This window comes from Eubalaena glacialis, chromosome 12 (assembly GCF_028564815.1).
Source record: "Eubalaena glacialis isolate mEubGla1 chromosome 12, mEubGla1.1.hap2.+ XY, whole genome shotgun sequence".
NCBI classification, from domain to species: Eukaryota; Metazoa; Chordata; class Mammalia; order Artiodactyla; family Balaenidae; genus Eubalaena; species Eubalaena glacialis.
In genome coordinates this window covers 57,576,827-57,592,303 of record NC_083727.1, presented here as the reverse complement: position 1 = coordinate 57,592,303, position 15,477 = coordinate 57,576,827, and the positions used below count along the sequence as shown (strand labels likewise).

General features: G+C 33.4%; 1 protein-coding gene across 5 annotated transcripts in view; it reads left to right on the top strand.

The window, feature by feature from the left end:
• GRIK2 (glutamate ionotropic receptor kainate type subunit 2) overlaps positions 1-15,477 on the top strand; it is a 645,523-nt gene that overhangs the window by 412,374 nt on the left and 217,672 nt on the right. The gene's annotated exons all lie outside the window — the stretch shown is intronic.

The following is a 15,477-nucleotide window of genomic DNA, read 5'->3' as shown; positions in this document are numbered from 1 at the left end:
TCCTAGGCTCTAGTGTGAATTATAAAAAGATCCTGAATATAATGGTTACCAAGTATATGTGAGGATCTACCATATCGATAAGCAAGGTATCACAATGTGAGTTATAAATGTTGACCTGACATTCATCAATATTTTGTGTTCAGACAGAATTAGGCTCAAATCCTTGTTCTGCCATTTACTATTTATAGAGAAGTTTCTTAATCCTTCTAAAGCACAGCATCTTCAACTGCATCCTGGGGTGGTAGCAATATCTGCCTCATTAAGGCTCCTAAGTTTTGTTCATTTTACTTTTATTTTTTCCTAAAAAAAGTATAGTTACCAATCCATAGATGAAAAAACAGAGTTCCTACCTTGATAGAGTTCACACTTTGGAAGATTCAATAGATGGTGATTCAGGAGGCTTAAATTACTATTCTAGTTCTATCACAACAAGTGTGTGAACTTCCTCCTTCCATCGAACTTCTCTGGGCCAAATTCCCCATCTCAAAAATAGAAGAGTGCAAAGGGCTTCCCTCTTGGACAGGCTGAAGTGAAAATATCATGGTCTCTAAAAGAACCTCGAAATACATTAATAGGGGTCGAGGCTAGGAATTTTAACTATCCTCAATTCTATCTTCTCATGCTACTGCCTTTTCCTAGTTTTGTCTTGGTCATCTTTGACTAGCACACTTTATTTATTCATTTAATTCTCTAACAAATATGCAGTGAACTTCTATTTTGTGCCCCTATGAAGGTTTTGCTCTAGTGAAGAAAACCTGCCACTTATAAATTGATTCATAAAATTATATCGGGTTGGCCAAAAGATTCGTTCAGTTTTTTTCCATAAAATGGCTCTAGTAGCACTTAGTTGTATTTAACTTCATTCGAAATAATTTTTTTAGATTGTATGTGACAGCTGTCATATCAGCGTGCATTTAAAAAAAGACACCAAAATTGGTGAATTTTTGCGTAACCATTTTAATATTGAAGATGGAAGAAAAACAGCAACATTTTCAGCATATTATGCTTTATTATTTCAAGAAAGGTAAAAACCCAGCTGAAATGCAAAAAAAAGGTTGTGCAGTGTATGGAGAAGGTGCTGTGACTGATTGAACATGTCAAAAGTGGTTTGCAGAGTTTCGTGCTAAAGATTTCTCGCTGGACGATACTCCATGGTCTGGTGGACCAGTTGAAGTTGATAGCAATCAAATCAAGACATTAACTGAGAGCAATCAATGTTATACCACGCGGGAGATAGCCAACATACTCAAAATATCCAAATCAAGCGTTGAAAAGCATTTACACTAGTTTGGTTATGTGAATCGCTTTGATGTTTGGGTCCACGAAAGTTAAGCAGAAAAAACCTTCTTGACCGTATTTCCGCATGCGATTCTCTACTTAAACGTAATGAAAACGTTCCATTTTTAAAACAATGGATGGGCAGTGGCAAGTGGATACTGTACAATAATGTGGAATGGAAGAGATTGTGGGGCAAGTGAAATGAACCACCACCAACCATGCCAAAGGCTGGTCTTCATCCAAAGAGGGTGATGTTGTGTATATGGTGGGATTGGAAGGGAGTCCTTTATTATGAGCTCCTTCCAGAAAACCAAACAACTAATTCCAACAAGTACTGATCCCAATTAGACCAACTGAAAGCAGCAATCGACGAAGACTGTCCAGAATTAGTCAACAGAAAACTCATAATCTTCCATCAGGATAATGCACGACTGCATGTTTCTTTGATGACCAGGCAAAAACTGTTACAGCTTGGCTGGGAAGTTGTGATTCATCCGCCATATTCACCAGACATTGCACTTTCGGAGTTCCATTTATTTAGGACTTTACAAAATTCTCTTAATAGAAAAAATTTCAATTCCCTGGAAGACTGTAAAAGGCACCTGGAACAGTTCTTTGCTCAAAAAGATAAAAAGTTTTGGGAACATGGAATTATGAAGTTGCCTGAAAAATGGCAGAAGGTAGTGGAAGAAAAGGGTGAATACATTGTTGAATAAAGTTCTTGGTGAAAATGAAAAATGTGTCTTTTATTTTTACTTAAAAAACCAAACACACTTTTTGGCCAATCCAGTAATATAGGATTGGGCAGTGAAATGTGCTAAAAAGAAAGATCTCTTGCTTGTATGTCATTAAGATGATATATTTTGAATCGTTTTCTGAAATGTGAATCTTAGGATTGAAACAGTTAGTAGGAGTAAAATCCATACTTCTGATGTTTGTAACTGTGGAGCAGATAAACCAGGAAGGAACAGGTATATTTCTGACAAACAGAGAAGTAGGACATATTCAGGGAACTGAGCTCCGAGTTGAAATGCTACTCTGGACACAGTTTTCCACTTAGATAGGGTTCATAGATCAAAGTGAATTCTTTCTCCTTTATCTCGATGGAGATCTTGGTTAGAACCCAGCCCAGTTAGCCATGGTCTAAGAAGGGTCACCAGTACCGCACACACAACCAACCACATCTGGTTTGTTTGTTTGTTTGTTTAACTGGAGCAAGGAATAACGAATTTATCCAAAAAGCCGACAGTCTGAGAAGATGGTGGACTTGTGTCCCAAAGAACCATCTTACCTGAGTTAGAATTCAGGCTTCTTTTATACTAAAACGGGAGGGAGTAAAGTCAAACATTTCCTGGTTCCCGTCAGCCTCCAGAGGGGATGTGTTAATTTCTTCCTTCCTGCAGTCATTCACAGGTGGCAGGTCTAAGAAGGGTCACCAATACCACATACACAACCAACCACACCTGTCCAAACAAGCTCTTGGGCCATGGCAGTGCCTTCTCTAAAGCAGAAGAAGGAGAGTTAGGGGATAAAACAGTAGGCAACTTTGTCTACCTCAGGCAATAATAGGACAATTTCTTTCTTTAAGATCCTGGTATTGAAACTACTAACAATAGGAAAAGGAAATCAGAATAAGTGATTTTCCCAGCTTGAATTCTTCTGGTCAGTTCAAAGACCGTATTGTATATTCTACTTTCAAAATATGTTTAGAATCCATCCATTTCTTCCTAAATCCATTGCTACAATCATGGCCAGGGGAACCTACCCCGGACACATAACACTGGAGCCCCAACAAGCCTCTCTGTTCTACGCCTCCTTGTAATCCATTCCCCAAATCATAGCAGCCAACGGATGTCTTCAAAAGCAAAATGATCCATGTCATTTCTCTATTTAACTCATCCCTTTATTTCCATGGTATTTTGATTAAGATCCAAACATGATTTACAATGAATTCCCTACCTCTCCCACTCAACTCTCACCATCTTCTCAGGTGTTTTCTATGCTCCAGCTATACTGGCTGTTTCTCATTTCCTCACAGGGTCAAGACTTTCTATTACTTTGGCAGTAGAGTTTTCCCAGTCTGGAATACCCATTCCTATCACCTTTGCCTGGCTAACTTCTTACTCATCCTGGGGGTTGCAGCTTACATTTACTTCCTTAGATAGGTATCCCCTAAGCCTAATTAAATTTAAGTTTCTCATAGTGTCCTCTACTTTTTCTTCCTGACACTGCCTATAATTGTGTATTTACATACTTTTTTTTTTTTTTTTTTTTTTAAGGCTGCGTCCCTAGCCAGAATACACATCCTATTAGGTGCAGAAAAATGTGTCTCCTTTCTCACTATTTACATATTCAAGGCATAGGAAAGTGTCTGGCACAAAGTACATCCTCATGAAATGTTTATTGACTGTTGAACAAATGAAGGATCTCTATGAGAATCATAAGAGATACTTCACATAGAATACTTACTCAAGTGTCTGGTGCAAAGTTATTTTCCAATAGCAGAGCTTTTTTTCCCCCACTTTTTCCAGCTTTGCTCCATACTTACAAAGTGGGAAGAGAAATCCAATAGTCAGACAATCAGTGGGCTGGGGTAGTGGGTCAAGGCTTCAGGGGGTGAAGGATCTTATAGCACAGGAGAAAGCAGCACTGAAGTCTGAGCTTATAAGGATGCACCAATGGCACCTCTGGTCTTCTACATAGTGCAGTTGAATACTTTCTGACACTTTATTACATCAATGAGTAAAAATAATTATTCTATTTATAAATTTTCCTTTTTTTTCTTGTAAGTTTATGTGTGGAAGTAAACAAAGACCACTTGGATGAGAACAAACAGAAGTTGTTATTCAGAGCTTGCTATAGCAAGGGAGCAACTTATATTTGTCAGAGATTCAAGGGCAGGCAAGGGAGTGGAAAAGCTTTATTTGGGAAAGCCTCAGGTGTGCTCTGATTGGAGATTGTTGGCATGAGGAAACGAGGTGGGCTAACAAGAAGCAAGGTATCTTGGGTGATTGGTTTGGTGAGTTTCTCTGGTTGCTCCTGAGTTGGAAGAGAGGGGAAAAAAAAAAAGGAAGCTGCAAGTTATTGAACAAATCTTGACCATTCTGGGCAGATTGCTGCAGAGGTTGTGGTTTGGCTTCCCAGGATGCTTGCTTCAGAGGATCTGGTTAAAGTTCTATTGTCATACATGGTCTGACTGTTATCTATTTGTGTATTTAGTCTGTCAGTGGAACTTGGAAGAAGAAGGAGAAATAGCAAAAAGAAAAACGGCCAAGAAAAATGGACATAATTGACATGAGGAAATAAAAAATGTCTTCATAACTGACAATAAAATTAATATTTTTAGTTTTTTTTTATATAATATGTAACTGGGATATGATTTACCATTGGAAATGGCTTAACTTACTTACCTAGTCTTCTGAGGCTTAGCTATGTTTTAGGAAAGACCAGCTTCAGATGGAACAAAAGCATGACTAATGGCAAAAGATATTAAGAAATATTCAGACGGTTCTTAGAATATTAATTCAAAAAGATTCTGTTTAGAGCAAAAACAGTTGGAAGGGTTTTACACAAAATAGGTTTGAACTGAGTTGATGACACTACATGATAATGGTGCATTTCCATTGCAAGCTGAGCTATCTAAAGGCCATTAAAAAAATTTAAAAAAAACTTAGACTTTAAAAAGAATTCCTTCTAAGAAACTATAATACAATAATAAAATTGCTTAATCCTACCACATTATTGAATTTTATTATTGAATGTCCATTGTGACAACTATGTACCTCATGTGCTTTCCAAGAAAAAAAAATCAATCTCTTGCTATTATACTTTATTGATTGTTCAAATGGATTTTTATTATACTAGAGAATATTTTCTTCTAGATAGAAATGTTAAACTAAAATCATACTTGTGTACCTCTCTTGCCCTTTCTGTAGCATCAGAATTTGTTATCTGTTCTGGTTATTTTGCTGATAGTCTCGTAAAATGTGATATTTATATTAAAATAGAACTTGGAGAATAGAATGTTCTGTCTCCTCAGTGGAAAGGCCTAATAAATCCTTATTGAAATTGGCTTTTATGTTAATATTATATTAATTTAGAAAAAAACATAGAGATCAAACTAATACATTTATCTGGCCAGAAATGGTGCTAAGGGTCCTGGAATTGTATAGGCCTATGAACAATCATGCCATGTGTTTGCCTCAGCGTGCTTTTATAATAAAATCAGCTTCTAACTTGTGCATCTTTAGGGAAAATCTTGGAAAAGAGAACTGGCTATAAAAAGCCATCTTATGTAATATATGTTTACCAATTTCTACAAAATTAAGTATTTATGTAAATAATATAAATCAAAATAATCCATATTTGCAAACCTTTAAAAAGTTTAAATTTGTTATATTTTACTTTCAAGTGAAGCTTCATTTCAACTTTTAAAATCTGTGTTCTCTGAATATTCACTGCTTGCATTTTTACCCACCAGTAGAGAAACTGCTATCAGCAATCCATAGGCTTCCCGCTGAAAACTCAAATATTTTGATAATATATGGAGAGAGTGAGAATTAGTAGTGAAACCATGCCTGCCTGAGTTTACAGGCATATATGTTCCAGGAACAGAACATGTTTCAAAGTGCTTTTTGAAGATTTTTTTTTTTTGTAGAATATGTATTTTTTAAAAAAAGAATGGTAATTTCTGTAGAAAATTTTACTATTGTGCTTTCACTTGCCAGTAAAATCCTATAGTCATTAGCTCCCTATGAAAAAGGTGTCTGAATGGAATTTACAGTCTTCCAAATTTATCTAAATCTGAAAATCCACACTAGATAAGTGAGACTTTTTTTTTTTTTGATCTGTAGAAACCTAATGCATAGCAGTTTTTATCTTTCTCTGTTTGATGGCATTTGATACATATATCTTGGTCCCCATGGCAACAATGACCCCCAACTTTCCTAGGAACTGAGATTTCTTTTGCCTCCCTGTAGGAAAGCAATGCTAATGGTGTTGTTGACCAGTAATCTTTAAGCCAGTGGGAAATGTGTTGTTTGCTTCTTAAAAAAGCAAAACTGGATTCCAGGTAGGACCCAAACTTAGTATCTTTTTTTGGAGATGTTAACCATTTAATTTGTCCAACTCTTATAAAGAATCATTACATGCCCTATTTCACAACTGTACTGACATTTTTTTGGTTTGTGTCAGTATATTTATAGTTATTATTTTGCTTGATAACTTTTAACCTTCAGGTTGGTAAAATATTTAAGAAAATTCTGTATGATGTTTATGTTTAAAAATCAATAGGATTGCCTTACTTGAGGGCACACACTTTCTTATTTTGGTCCATCAGAGAATATCAAATATTGATTTTTTTCTTTCAATCACTGAGTTTGAATTAAACATGTATACTAAATGTAATTGTAATACATTGGTTTTATTTCAAAGAAATCAATGAACTACATTTTTATCCTTGCAAAAACTGGCCCTTAATTTAATATTGTCATGTTGTTATATTTGAGAACAGTTAACTCATTGATTCAAATTTTATTTTAAAAATCAGAACTACCACCTGTCTCTTAACTCTTTATGTTTAGGGTTGACTTTGCCCTAAACAAAAATAAAAATCTTAGAGGTGAAAAATCTATGTTTAGATTAGTCATCCCTTTCTGTAAGATCATTTATATTATTGATTTATTGCTTTCATATTAACGCTGTAGTTCTCAAATGGTGAAATTCCAGACCCCATGTTAACTGGTTAATAGACAGTTTTAGAAAAGTTGTTAACTGAGGGTTTCTTTGCGCTGTACTCATAGGCCAAATCACTTCTGTATGAAAAAGACTCAGGTCCCAGGTAATTGTTCTTTACTCTGATTTCTCCCTGTCAGGGAGCACATAGGCATTTCTAGGAAATGTTTCACGTTTATTGTTGAGAGATCAGATGACAATTCTTTCTGAAGTGTTCTCCTGTTAATACTTAACCCAATGGACGTACAATACTATTCATTGTTATTAGACAGTAATGTAAGTAACTATCTGTACTTTCCATTTAAAAATTTAACACAGGAAGGGGTGAAGTAAATGAGGTCAAAAAGTCTCTAATTTACCTGCAACACTTAGTAAGAAAACTACTATGTTGAAAAAACTCTGTCCTCACTATTCATGTTCCATATAGACTTGAGAAACCCGAGTCTGCAAATTATCCAGAAAGAATGGTTACACTAGTTAACCGAGAAACATGCAGTTCACCAAAGTATATTCAGTCAATTGGAGAGAATATTTATCTTCCAAATGTAAATTAGCATTTAATACCAGCACCTTCCTTATGCTTTTTACTTCTCAATACCCTCAAACAGTACTATCAGGAATGCCTTTTCTTCTCAAAGAAATAGTAAATACAATGCAAGGCAAACTGTATGGGTCATGTGGTTGTAGGCAGCTAATTATTGGGAAGAATTTTTTTTATTGAGGTATAGTTGATGTACAATATTATATAAGTTACAGGTGTACAGTATAGTGATTCACAATTTTTAAAGGTTATACTCCAGTTTTAGTTATTATAAAATATTGGCTATATTCCCTGTGTTGTACAATATATCTTTGTAGCTTATTTTATACATAATGTTTTGTACCTCTTAATCTCCTACCCCTATATTGCCCCTCTCTCCTTCCCTCTCCCCACTGGCAACCACTAATTTGTTCTCTATGAGTCTGTTTCTTTTTTGTTATATTCAGTGGTTTGTAATATTTTTTTGGATTCCACATGTGACGTCATACATTATTTGTCTCTCTCTGTCTGACTTATTTCACTTAGCATAATATCCTCCAAATCCGTACATGTTGCTGCAAATGGCAAAATTTCACTCTTTTTTATGGCTGAGTAGTATTCCTTTATATATACACCATATCTTCTTTATCCATTCATCTGTTGGTGGACACTTAGGTTGCTTTCATACCTTGGCAATTGTAAATAATGCTTCTATGAACATCAGGGTGCATGTATCTTTTCAAACTAGTGGTTTTGTTTTTTTTGTTTTTGAATATGTACCCAGGAGTTGAATTGCTGGCCCATATGGTAGTTCTATTTTTAGCTTTTTGAGAACCTTCCATACTGTTTTCCAAAGTGGCTGTACCAATTTACACCAATAGTTCCCTTGGTGTACAAGGGTTCCCTTTTCTCCACATTCTCACCATCATTTGCTATTTGTGTTCTTTTTGATGATAGCAATTCTGACAGATGTGAAGTGATATCTCATTGTGGTTTTGATTTGCATTTCCCTGATGATTAGTGATGTTGAACATCTTTTCATGTGCCTGTTGGCCATCTGCATTTCCTCTTTAGAAAAATGTATATTCAGTTCTTCTGCCCATTTTTTGATGGAGTTGTTTAGTTTTTTTGCTGTTGAGTTGTATGAGCTATTTATATATGTTGAATATATGATATGACCTTTATCAGTCATATCATTTGAAAATATTTTCTCCCATTTAGTAGGTTGTCTTTTTGTTTTGTTGATCGTTTTGTTTCCTTTGCTGTGCAAAAGATTTTCAGCTTAGGTCCCATTTGTTTATTTTTGCTTTTTCTCCTTTGTTTTAGGAGAGGGATCCAAAAAATATTGCTATAATTTATGTCAGAGTGCTCTGCCTATGTTTTCCTCTAGGAGTTTTATGGTTTCTGGTCTTACATTTAGGTCTTTAATCCATTTTGAGTTTATTTTTATATAGGGTGTTAGATGGAGACTCTACATTATGCTAACACTGTTTTATAATGTACAGTGTGGTTTCTCATGATCACCACACAGGCCTTCTTTGGAAAAGTACCACTTATGTTCTTTGTTCAAGACAGATGAATTTGTCTAAAATTAAGTCAAAACAGTGTATAATCAGAGAATTCGTTTTCCTTTTTACATTGCTCTATAATGAAAAACTGTATTGCTTTTTTTTTTCATTCTCCAACATCCATGGTTATATTGTTAGTAAATGTCAATAAGACAGTGTAAATAGAATTTTGATAGATCCTATTGTGCCAGCTGGTTTTTAGTGGGGAAATTATTTCTTAACTTTAAATGAGATTGACTTTATATATAACTAATATTTTACACTTAGCTGGGAATGTTTATTTTGTTCCTACCTGAGAAAGTTTTCCGTATATTTGGCAAACAAATTATTATTGCAAATTCCGCAGAGCATAAAAAAATATGTCTCACTGATTCTGCTTACAAGAAGCAGTGCTAACTTACATGTTTAGAAGAAATTATAAAATGCTAATTACAGATGAGACAAGCAATTATGTAGCTCAGGAGAGGAAAGAAAAACATTCTTTGGACATAAAGGAGTAATATGAGATACAAAACAAAGGAAATTTATACTGAGAAAACTGTCAGAAACAAAGATAAATAAAGCATCAACTAATTAATGAGATACTCAGATAAATAATTTTAAAATCATTCAGAAAACAAATGTTTTTTCTACATTAAAAAATAAAACAAAGCAACCAAAGAGAAAACATATTTTACCAAATGAAATTATTTGAAGAATTTTTTAAAAAATCCTGAGAAGTATAAAATGTAAAACATAAAATATTTACATAAAATTCTTACAAATATTTATATCAACATATATAAAATGTAGCTTAGGAAAAATTCAAATAAGTAACAAAGATATGTGACCTATTACTCCCAAAGTTAAATATGATATTAAGGTAGAACTTGAACAGAACATGAGGAACAAAACATGAAAAACAAAATATGTAAATATGAAAGAATAGACACATAGTATACATTCAATATTTGCTGAGTGAATGAATGAATGAATGAATAGGTGTGGAAAGTTAACAACCTAAAAAAACCTGAAAGTCTTCATTATGTAGTAATTCACTCATTTATTCCATTCAGTCATTTATTCAATAAATATTCATTGGGTATTTATTACCTAAATTTCAAAGTTGTGACATCCTCCTTGAAGGCACTTAAAGTTTAACACAAGAAGATATGATACATAAAAATGAAATATAATTTTAATTCAAAGTAAAACATAAATGGAATTTCTGAGACAAAGAGGATAACATTTATTCCTTCATTCAACCATTATATTCAGAACCCTCACACAGAAAACCCCTAGTTTGTCCTGTATTCAAAGGCCTTAGGATAAAAGGATGAGTAAACCAGTCTCTAGCCTCAGAGGATTTAAGTTTTAACTAGAGAGTGATAAAAAAAGAATTACAATTAAAATGTAATGTGATACTTCTGTGTTGGGGGCATACATAAGTTGTTCTGTCCATTGCTACACAGAAGAGGGAACTGCTTTTCCCAACGTTTCTATCAGTGATGAAGATACATATGTAAGGTAGTGAAAGAGGGAAAACATCCATTTAAAGAGTACAACATGTATAGAAAACATGACCACATGAATAGTTCAGGAAAATTGTAAATGCAATAAAATTCACCTTCAGAAAATGGAGAAATGCCTTATATTTCTGGCAAACATAATGAAAAAAGAATTACAGTCTCTATCTCTATGTCTCTCTCCTGATTGAGATTTAAAACTTCCAAATAGACAATACTAGAAGCTTTCAATAAAAAAAAATTTACCAAAAAAGAAACAAATATTGGACTGCCCTCAGTCTCTTTAGTAACACTAAGTAATAGAAAACATGACCAAAACAGAGCTCTTGAAGGAAGAAGGCTATGACACAATATGTCTTTATTTAGTCAAGTTTTCTTTGTACAGGAACATGACAAAAATATTTTCAAATCTACAGATAGAAGCATGTCACATAGTTATCCTTTACAAATAAATTGTCTTCTATAAGAACAATGATAAATGAAAGCAAACACTCAACAAAGAGGAAACTGGCTAGAAATCCTAGTAAACAGTAAAAGTAGTTAAAGCATACAGAGAGAAGTTTTTGAATAATAGTTTTAAAGATTATATTAAAAATTACATGTTTTCCTTGGAAGAGAGGTGATCTATAATATATCAAACAAAAGAAAATGAGTGGCAGTGTCCACAACCCCAGATTAAATTAACTAAAACTATGGATCAGTATGTGTAGTAGCAGAATGAACCAAAGTAGTGAATTTTCATAGAATAGATGTCATTTTAATTTTTATGATTCAATATTGATTTTATGATGTGATTGTAAAAGTTTAAACAAAAGTTGACAATAACCCTTTAGTAGACTGAAAACTTTGTTATCTCACGAATTACCACAGGAAAAACTGTCTACCAAAAAATCCAGAGGTAGAAAGGAAATAGTGAAAACCAGGTAATATGAAAGGAACAAGGTTAAAAATAAGATCCAGGGAGGAAAAAGAGAGGACATTAAAAACATTCATGATGAGCTGCTTATCAAGAAACCCATAAAATGTGAAGTATGTTGAAAGTATAATTATAGATAATTATTTATCAGCAAATGCAAATATACAAATAAGGTAAGCATGATTAATACTAGGTCCTGGAAATTTAGGTGAAAAGAATTACTTAGAATAAAAAGTTATTTTTATGTGATAAAACATGCTATCTAGAAATAAAGGCAACAGTCATAAACTATTATAGTATCATTCATTTATGTAAGTCAAACTATTAAAAGTAGAAGATGAATTGTTAGGAAGTTGTATTATACCATGAACTTTCAGGGGGATGATAACAAACACAACAATAGTTTTGGAAAGTTATATGACAACATGTACTAACAATCCTAATAACTCATATTATTTGGGCTCAGTAATTCCAATTCTAGGAATTTGTTTTTAAAATAATAAAATACATGGGCAAATATTTGTAAATAACTGTGTTTACTAAAGCCTTGTTTTTAACAATGATAGTTAAATTGTGATATGTTTATATGATGTTCATATTATACAATCATTCAAATTATGAATTGATTAATTTTAATGCCAGAAGAAAATGCTCAAAATAGTGTAGAAATAGGATATATTTAATAATTTATATAATACTTGTAGCACACTTATAAACACCTTGCATTGACTTCTTTTTCATTTAATCCTCACAATAGCTCTGTGAGGTAGATAATGTTATTCCCCCATTTATAGATGAGGACATTGAGGCACAGAAAGTAATGTGCCCCAGTCCCCTGGTGGTAAGTGGTGGAGATGTAATGGGATTCAGGTAGTCTGACACCCCGTTCAGAGTCTGGGCCATTAACTACAAGGCTATGATGGAAATTATGCAAGGAACATACATGTAAAGATAAAAGACTTGAAAGAAATACACTAAGCTTTATTAGCTATGATTGACAGGGGTATGTGTGTAGGTTCAAAGTTTAAATTGATGTTCTCTTTTATATTTTTTGTGTGTTTTATAATTTTACAACAATAAATATGCATTCTTTTTATGAAGAAGAGCAAACTTATTTTCAGAACCATTCAGAATATAAAATAAGAAAAATGAATAATACCATAATTTTCTATAGTTCTTTGTGGTTTTTGAAGTACTTTCAAATTACTTATCTAATTTGATGCTTATAATTAAAGTGACCTTATGATTTAGTATCCAAACCATAAAATTTTTAATTGTACAAGAGGGTTGCTATTAATATTTACACCAAGAAGATAACCGTAAACTTGAAGTATCCAAGTCAGCCAAGATATAGACTCACTCTATTTAAAATACCTCTTTGAGGTCAAGAGTACTTTATTAAATTTTGGAACTGAGAAAAAATAAATGACTTGATTAAATCATATAATGAAAAAAATCATGGTTCTGAACATAGATTAAAAGAAAAAAGATTGTCTTGACTTAATCAATGGCTCTCGTGATTAAAACAAAACAAAACAATAAACCCCACTGATGAAAAGTTCTTCAATCAATAGAAAATTTTGAATTATACAGTCCTAATAGATTTAAAATCTGGGAATCATACAAAATTTTATTTGATTTAAAATGTTATGCCATTGAAATTTCTGAAACTTCATAATATTCTGCTCAGAAACCTGAGATTTATAAAAAGGGATACCTAAGATTTGTGATTATAGGTAATTATGGATTCATGAGCCAGAACCCTTTCATCCAAATAGTACTAGAAAAGCAACTGACAGAGGATGAAACTAGATAAGTTTGTTTAGAAGAATGAACATTCAGCTAAATTATTTTTTATAAAAGTAATCATGGAGGATGATGTAAGTGAAATGGGCAATATTTTGTACTAGTGATTTGATTAGAAAGTTGAAAAACTTACTGGTCAAGCTTGAGGGTGTCATTTGGCAGATGACAGTGGGCAAATGATGTTTGCCAGTGCTTTGGCTGGTAGAATTACATGTCTGAAAGAAATCTAACTATTTAACCAATAATGAAAAAAAGGGAAATAAAATCTAAGGGACAAATGTGTAATAGGTATTAATTATAGATCAGGGGCAGAAAAATGGCAGTGACTGCAAAATACAATCTGCAGATGTCTTGTTTAGCTAACAGAGTAGATTTTTTTTTTTTTTTTTAATGATTTTGAATTTGAAACAATTTAAGCAGGTCAGCAGGCATTCTAGGTTTGACATCCCCTCTGTCCTCCACCCAGGTCCCCAGCAGGGCCTCTGCTAACTCTAGTGATGCCTTGCTGGGAACTTGAAAAAAGTACCTGCTCTGGGAACATGCAGCACAAGGCACACAGCAGAGTGGGTTGGGATTGTGGCCCCTCTTGCTATTCTGCCTTGAGATTTATGTGAGATTTAAAAACTTCACTCCCTAGCCTGGAAATTCTTACTATTGGCTTATGCCCTTTCACGTCACACATTGATGCTACCCGTCCGGCCCTTGAAAACCTTCCATTATTGACCCTAAATTATAATTAGTCTCTGTCTTTATGACCTCATGGTAGTCACAGTCTAAAGTAATTTAAAAGATCAGTAGGTAATTTACTTTGGAAAGAATGCTGAATCAAGATTTTTTTTCTTTTTTTCCCCTTACTGTATTATTTGACTTTTTTTCTTAACTGACACAAACAATAGGAATATATAGTTTTTAACGGTAAGAGGAAAATTAAGTAAATATGAGAAAATATGGCAAGAGGTTTTTTTTAAACATCACTAAAAACATTTATATTGAATTCCTAGTATAGTCAAATAAGTTCTTGAAGAAAAACACTGTGATTTACTTTTATGTACAGCTATTAGAATGACATATCTATTCTTATGAAGAACAGAAGTTATTAACATTTCTACTTTTGTGCTTCTCCAATTAAATGGAGATAGATATCTTAAAAAGTTACTAAGAAAGCTATGCAAATGAAGAGATCAAAAAGAGTATGTATGATAAAATATAAAGAAAATAAAAAGATCATAACATTTAATTTGGATTTATGCTGATGAGACCCTTGTTAGCATATTTAGGTAGACCAGAGTAAATGTTACCTGCTAAATCAATGTCACATTAAAGATAATTTAATTTACAAACAGTTCCCAACTTATGATTTTTCAACTTTACGATGGTCATGGTGCCAAAATGATACATATTCAGTAGAGACTGTATTTTGAATTTTGAATTCTGATCTTTTTTTCTGAGCAAGTGATATGTAGTATGATAATTTCTGAGCCACAACTCCCAATCAGCCACTCCATCACCAGGGTAAACAACTAATACACTTACAAGCATCCTGTTGTACATATAACCAGCGTGTTTTTCATTATAGTTCAGTATAGTATTCTATAAGTTACATGAGATATTCAACATTTTATTATAAAATAGGCTTTGTGTTAGATGATTTTGACTACAACTGTAGACTAATGTAAGTGTTCTGAGCACGTTTAAAGTAGGCTGGGCTAATCTATGATGTTTGGTAGGTTGGTGTACTAAATGCATTTCTGATTTAACAATGTTTTCAACTTATGATGGGTTCATCCATAAGTTGAGGAAGATCTGTATGTACAAAACTTTATTTTAAAAAGAAATTGATAATTTATAGCTTCATTTGAGGAAAACAAGTTGGGTAATTGGCTAGCGGCATACATAAGACAGATTTCACTACTGATGACTCCCAGGTTTGAGAGGGTGAGGAAAAGTAATGCTGACTAAGAAATACTGACTCTGTGTCTCGTTTTGCTTCTGCTTTCCTTTAGTGGTCGCCATTGTTACATGACATGCAATGGTGCAGGTGCATGTATGCAAACCACCCAATCTATGTATTTAGTGGCATCTTATGCTTATATGTATCTCCAGAGGTAGCTCTATGTCATCATATAGACTGTGTTCAGTGAGTATAAAATG